We start from the raw sequence: 7,206 nt of genomic DNA, 5'->3' as shown, positions 1-7,206 counted from the left end.
ATTTATTTTTTACTTGGTGGTATAAAGTCTTTGTGCAAGGACGTTATCCTAAAGTGATACAAGGAATGATTAATATATCTTACAGTACCAATGGGCAGTGTTGATCACTCACCATCAGGTATCACATTTGCCAGTCCGCCTGCACGGAAAATTATAGTAAAGTAACACAATTTTAATTTTGTATTCGCTTTTGAAGCTTCAATTTAATGTTGCGCGCGTGCCAATCACTTTTTGTTTAATACTCTGAGCCTACATGCAAATTAAATATCTCTATGTGATATAGAAGCAATACAATTATTTTTTGTCAAATTAAAAACGACCATCGATTTGGAAAATAACAGTGGTTTGTTGTTTACATAACGTTTACCATTTTTATAATATTGTATTTGGAACTTAAGATTATTTATTAACGGTTTAAATATTAAATATTAACAGACAATATAAAAAAAATATTAGTGTTATTTATACTATCCAAACGAATATCTTGCATATCATACACCCCTAACAATTTAAATAAACATTTCAAGCTGGAATCAAACAGTTTAATTTATAGATATATACGATTGATGCTTTAACTAAAACTAGTTGACATCAAGACAAGACAATAAATATAAAATTGGCAACACGAACAGTGTGGAAACGCCATTACCTTTAAGTATTGAAGTTAAACCCGCACGGAACTGCGGAATGTCGGTCCTTGATTGGAAACCGATTTACAATCAATTGTTCCTTTTTCAATAAGACTTTAAAAACGTTTCGTATTAAGAACTATGGATTTAAACATCAGCGGATATTTTCGTCTCATTGAAGTCGTTTTTGGAAGTAAGGACTGTTTTAAACAATGGATTTGAGTTTTGTTCTCAAATTACTTGTATAACGGAATAATGACAATATTGTATAAGTCTCTTTTTCATTTTTTTATTGAAACATGTCTTATATATTCGAAAGTAGCTGTTTCTATCTGTACTATTGTCAGTGTAGGAAACATGCGCTTTTTTGTTAGGAGTTAAAATAAAATATTAATTAAAAAATTAGCAAACATAACTAACTATACTGGGTTTGCTGTGGATGTTTCTACAAAGATTCTATATTTAGAACCCGTGTTATACCTTGTTCAAGTTAGCTTGATCTTCTTGACAGATGGGCTAGTGATGGGAAACAGAAAATATTAAATATATAACAGTAATTCAAATTAGAATTAATTTTTTTTTACCTTATTTTTCTAAAAAGAGTTATACCAGCTAAAGAGACCCCAACCACTAGCCAAAAGAAACCCCAACCAAAAGGAACCCCGTTCGTAACAATAACTTAACAATGATCTTTAATAATGTTTTTTTGTTATCGATATTTGTAACAGTTACTGCCTGTTATTCGTGTCCCTACCGTCCGACCGATGTAAAATTGTACAAGCGCTATTATTTTCAGTGTTTCTATTTAAATTTTACTTTGAAGCAACAAAAAGTCTTAAAATTTTCGGGTAACTCTCGAATCTTTAGACACTTTTGTATTATACCTATTATTTTATATTTTAACAAATTTTTAAAATCATTAAATTAAGAAAATAATATGTTCGTCATTGCAAAGTTATGTCGATCAGAAAAATTTACACCTGTCAAAAAGTTCAGCTATCTTGTACAGGGTATAGCTGTATTTTTAATATATCTTGTAAAACGATCCAAAACTGCTTACTTAAGATATATTCTATTTTTGTTTTGACAATCATAGAATAAAACATTTTTTTTTATAAGTCAGAGTACCGCTTAAAATTAAGGCGACTGTCTATACTTACATTGTAAATGCGGAAGAACCCTGTCTGTCTAATATTAGTGTCATTCCTCGGAGTTCAAGCTTGCTTCATAACAAATTTCAACAAATTTGTTTCAGTGGATGCGCCGCGAAAAAAAACAGACATCCAGTAATCCACCCCTACTTTCGCGTTTACAATATTAGTATAGACTACATTGTCTTATTAACATATTATAAGTAAACGTTCGATGCAGAATCAGGTCACGCTAACCATAAAAACGCATTGTCAGCAATACAGGGTCGCCACGCGTCCGGATAAAGGCGGACACAGTTAGGCTCTTGGACTCGTGTCGAGTAAATTAGACGGTGTCCGGCTTTATTATGATTTTCATATTTGATGAGACATTAAGGTAAAAAGATTTTGGTAGAATTTAATTATTGCCTTTGACAAACAAATAGTTCTACAATTCAATTTCTAAGTAAAATTAACTTTGAATTTTTAAATGGTTAAAAAAAGTATGTTCCGGACATTCTTAATTCCAAATGAAATGTCCCGGACACTCTTAAACCAAATCTTTTTACCTTAGACACCTACTGGTGTGTCTTGTTTAAAGACCAGGCAAATCTAATCGAAATTTAACGCAATTGTAACCAACGTATAAGATTTTAACTAAGATAAAAATAATTAAAAAAATGAAAGAATAAAATGAGAGGAAGAGGTTTTAATTCAGCTTACAAGAATTTAACCAAAACTAACCCACAAACATTGCAAGTTAAATATAATCTCGTAAAAAGGTCATTGCTATTCGGATAATAAATATTTTGAAATAATAACGAGAGTATCGGATGATCTCATACAAATAATGTTGATCGGCATTCTCAACTGAGTTATTTCAAGCGACGGACAGACAGTCGATAGCATTAATATTGATAAAAGTGACTAATACCACTCCGTGCGACGTAGTGCTTTAATGAACACTGGAGCGCCCTACTTTGTTTGTTAGTTTAGATCTAAAGGTTCACCACAGACGAGACGAAATTTCGACGCATATTTCGGCCTATGTTATTTATTCGTTGTTCAATTTAATTTAATAGCATGATTATAATTATATATTGGGATGTTATACCTTTATATGGTATATACGATCTAAAACGATAGACTAAAATGATTTAATCTTTGTACTAGTTTAAATCATTTTGAAAGATAGTCATTATTTTTATTTATACACATTACAGAGGTTAAGAAACAATTTAAATTTCACGTTTAATGTTAAGTTGTAATAGGAGAGAGCTTAGTGTATCTGAGACAACACACATGATTGATTTTCAGCTGGTTCATTATCCTCGGAAAATTACCCAAAATCAATAAACAAATGAGTGAGCATAATTAGTATATTTTGTAAAATCAGATCAGGAGTTGGTGACCTTGTGATGATGACAGATGTTATTAAAACTATAAAGTAAGAAATATCTATCACATAAAATAAATTTAAAAAAAAATTAAGTGAAGCTTTACAGTAACTCATTAATATTTTAAGAGTCAAGTTTAGAAGTCAAAGCTTAAATATATAATTGTTGTTAAATTAAAAAACAAACATTGCGGAAGTGATCTTATTAAATGAGTGTCTACCGTCTGTAGTATTCCTAAATCACTGATGAAACTGAGACAAAATTAAATTATGCAGTTTTCTCTCAGGACATTTATCTTTATTCTAATTGCTTGTAAGTGACGAACAGAATGACATTTCAATGTTCGTGACATCGACACTTTCATTAACGATTTATTTAGTTGCATTTGAATTGTCATAATTTACATTTTAATTGCAAATGTTAATCGCATTCTGAATAAATAGTAGTACTAGTAATAAATAGCTTGCTTTCGTTTTTTTTTTCTAAACGAGAAAGAATAAAATAGATTTACATGGAGTTTTAGATTTCTATAGTTTTTTAGAACCCAGATGAGTTAGTGGTTGAACTCTGACAAGCACTACTAAATTTTCGTGCTGTGATCGTCAACACGTCAAAACGTCATGGAGACACGTGCACACCACGTCCAATGAAAATATACCACACGGCTTGTATCTGTCTAGATATAGGCAGTGAATTAAAAGACTAATAAAAGTTTGAGCATAGATACATATATTCTTATATGGTTCACTTATGGAGTGTTGAGGTAAAGAGGAGTATCTCAAATGGGTCTTCTGAAACATTTGTATAAGCGTTTCATAGACTGATTTTCATAGATTGTAGCTAGAGGGTATTAGTTGAAATTAGCATGTATTACTTGATTTGATGTTTGTAAATTTGATTAATAAAATTAAGAGTAACTATATAAAAAAATCTTACTGTTTTATAGTCGCCATTTCTTCTCAGGTCTAAAGTGTTTCTTTCCGAACTTAAGTTGAATTGTTTTCTTGACAATCAATAAATAAGTGTAATGCTTTTATTTAATAAAAAAAATGACTTTGAATTTTGAATATAATTTTATGATGTTTGTAGTATTTGTTTTTTTTACTTGGTGGTAGGGCTTTGTGCAAGCCCGTCTGGGTTGGTACCACCCACTCATCAGATATTCTACCGCCAAACAGCAGTACTCAGTATTGTTGTGTTCCGGTTTGAAGGGTGAATGAGCCAGTGTAACTACAGGCACAAGGGACGTAACATTTTAGTTCCCAAGGTTGGTGGCGCATTGGTGATGTAAGGAATGGTTAAAATTTCTTACAACGCCATTGTCTATGGGCGGTGGCGACCACTTACCATCCGGTGGCGCATTTGCTCGTCCACCAACCGATATCATAAAAAAAAAGTATTTGTGTAATGTATATGTCGGCGCAAACGCTTTAAATTGATTGTTTAATCAAGTTATTTCTAATTAATTTGTAAATGGGTTGTTGTTTGTTGTTTAGAAAGGGAACAGGAATTAGTTAATAATTGTGAAAACTAAACATAATAATGAATTTTAAATGTTATGTCATTGATTGAACTCCTGTGTTCAACAGGTGTTGTTGTTATGATTTTTGCTATAAAAAGCAGTGCGACGGTTGCTCGGGGGTTCATTCTCATTCGAGCTGTCGGACTGTTCAGACGAACGTTGTGTCCTGATCGATTGTTGAATAAACCTATTATTTTGCTGAAATAGTTTTACTATTTCATTGCAAAATGAGCCATCAACATCATGTTGCTGAAAGTGACGTCAGCAATGCTGACGCCACGCTTTTTAAAAATAACCCTGGAGGAACTTCTTCGATATCAGAAGTGGGATCAGGATTCGGACACTCTTCCGATCCAAACCACATCCTCATCAGCTCGCATTCAACCTGATGCAGCTAATTGGAGCCAAGTGGATGCAACAGCCCCACAGAACGGTGTCGGGACTACTCCATATCCTGGGCAGTTTCCTTCGCCGGCTCCACAGCAAGATATGGATTGCATAAATATGCCATCAATCTCGCACAACCTTGAGCTACCTGAGCAATCACAATCTGAAGGATAAGTATTTAAAAACATAAACGTAAGTAATATTCCTTCATTATAACCTAACATTTGGACGAGTTACGGTCACACTCGAAACATAAGCACACTTAACATCATGTATACAAACACACACACACACGCACACGCACACGCACACGCACACGCACACGCACACACGCACACATACAGTTACATGCGATTGCACACATTTACTATAATCTCCGAGAACCTCCGAGACTCTTCGAGAACCTCCGAGACTCTTCGAGAACCGCCGAGAACCTCCGAGACTCTTCGAGAACCGCCGAGAACCTCCGAGACTCTTCGAGAACCTCCGAGAACCTCCGAGACTCTTCGAGAACCGCCGAGAACCTCCGAGACACTACGAGAACCTTATAAAAACTCCGAACTATCATTATAAAACTGTACAAATACAACAACATCATTATAAAAAAAACCCTTCGTGATTCGTTAGAAGTTATTAACAGATACTAGGCTCAAACCAAAAATTGTTCTTTTACAGATATTGACCACGAGAAAACTACAAGAAAACGGCGAGATAAGGCTGGTGCAGAGCGCGCACCGCCTTTCAGAATGGCCGTGTCGGCGCAAACGCTTTAAATTGATTGTTTAATCAAGTTATTTCTAATTAATTTGTAAATGGGTTGTTGTTTGTTGTTTAGAAAGGGAACAGGAATTAGTTAATAATTGTGAAAACTAAACATAATAATGAATTTTAAATGTTATGTCATTGATTGAACTCCTGTGTTCAACAGGTGTTGTTGTTATGATTTTTGCTATAAAAAGCAGTGCGACGGTTGCTCGGGGGTTCATTCTCATTCGAGCTGTCGGACTGTTCAGACGAACGTTGTGTCCTGATCGATTGTTGAATAAACCTATTATTTTGCTGAAATAGTTTTACTATTTCATTGCAAAATGAGCCATCAACATCATGTTGCTGAAAGTGACGTCAGCAATGCTGACGCCACGCTTTTTAAAAATAACCCTGGAGGAACTTCTTCGATATATATAATGTATTTGTAACATGTTATAAAGCTATATAACTAAGAACATATCTGATTTCCTTATTGTATAATTGTACCTTTTATTTATCTGCCAAATTATTTGGGTGTAATGGAAAACAACTGTTCAAGAACTTCTTAACACTTTCTGGTATTGTACATTAGAATTAGAATAGCTAAGAAATTTTAGTTGCGTCTCTAGGCGTTTAAGTATGTCTATTTGACATTATAGTATACTTTTTATTTCTGTCACTTATGTATAATACAGCAACCAATTACATAACACCTCAGACAGGATCCAACAACGTTAAACATCTAACGGCACTTCGGAGTTAATTTAGAAACCGTAATTACATTAATGAACTGATCAGGATCAAACGATATCATATCGTGTATCGAAGATTCTGATATGAGATTGTAGCTCGTGATACGTCTCGCTGAAGTGTCTTTAATTGTGGGTTAGTACCAGATTATCTGGATGACTTGTATTTAGTTTAAACAGTATGCTATTTATAGAGCTTAAATAGATACAATTAGCTTAGAATATGTTATCGTGCTACATATAATATTCGGATCTAACAATTTTTTATTTTTTTTATTTTTGGAAGTAAGATGCGAAGGACAAATAATAATAGTTCTCAAGGTTGGTGGCGCATTGTCGACAGAAGGAAAGATTAATATTTCTAACAGGGTTAATGTATTTGAGCGATGGTGGCCCATCAGGTGGTGGCACATTTGCCAGTCCACATAGCGATGTCCAATAACGAGCATACAGGCGAGCAAATAGGCCATTTGTTTGGTTCGGAGTAAATACCACTGGTGAAAATATACTAAATATAATATTCTAAACAGTACATTTTTTTTACTTTAAAACAATATCTATATCTTATTATTTGTAGTATTGTATTTAGTACGTAGCATTTATATATGAACATACGCCTCTCATAAGTATGCTTGTGTCTTGAAA

The sequence above is a fragment of the Vanessa tameamea genome, chromosome 20, assembly GCF_037043105.1.
Source record: "Vanessa tameamea isolate UH-Manoa-2023 chromosome 20, ilVanTame1 primary haplotype, whole genome shotgun sequence".
Classification (NCBI taxonomy): Eukaryota; Metazoa; Arthropoda; class Insecta; order Lepidoptera; family Nymphalidae; genus Vanessa; species Vanessa tameamea.
This window is presented reverse-complemented; position numbering follows the sequence as displayed.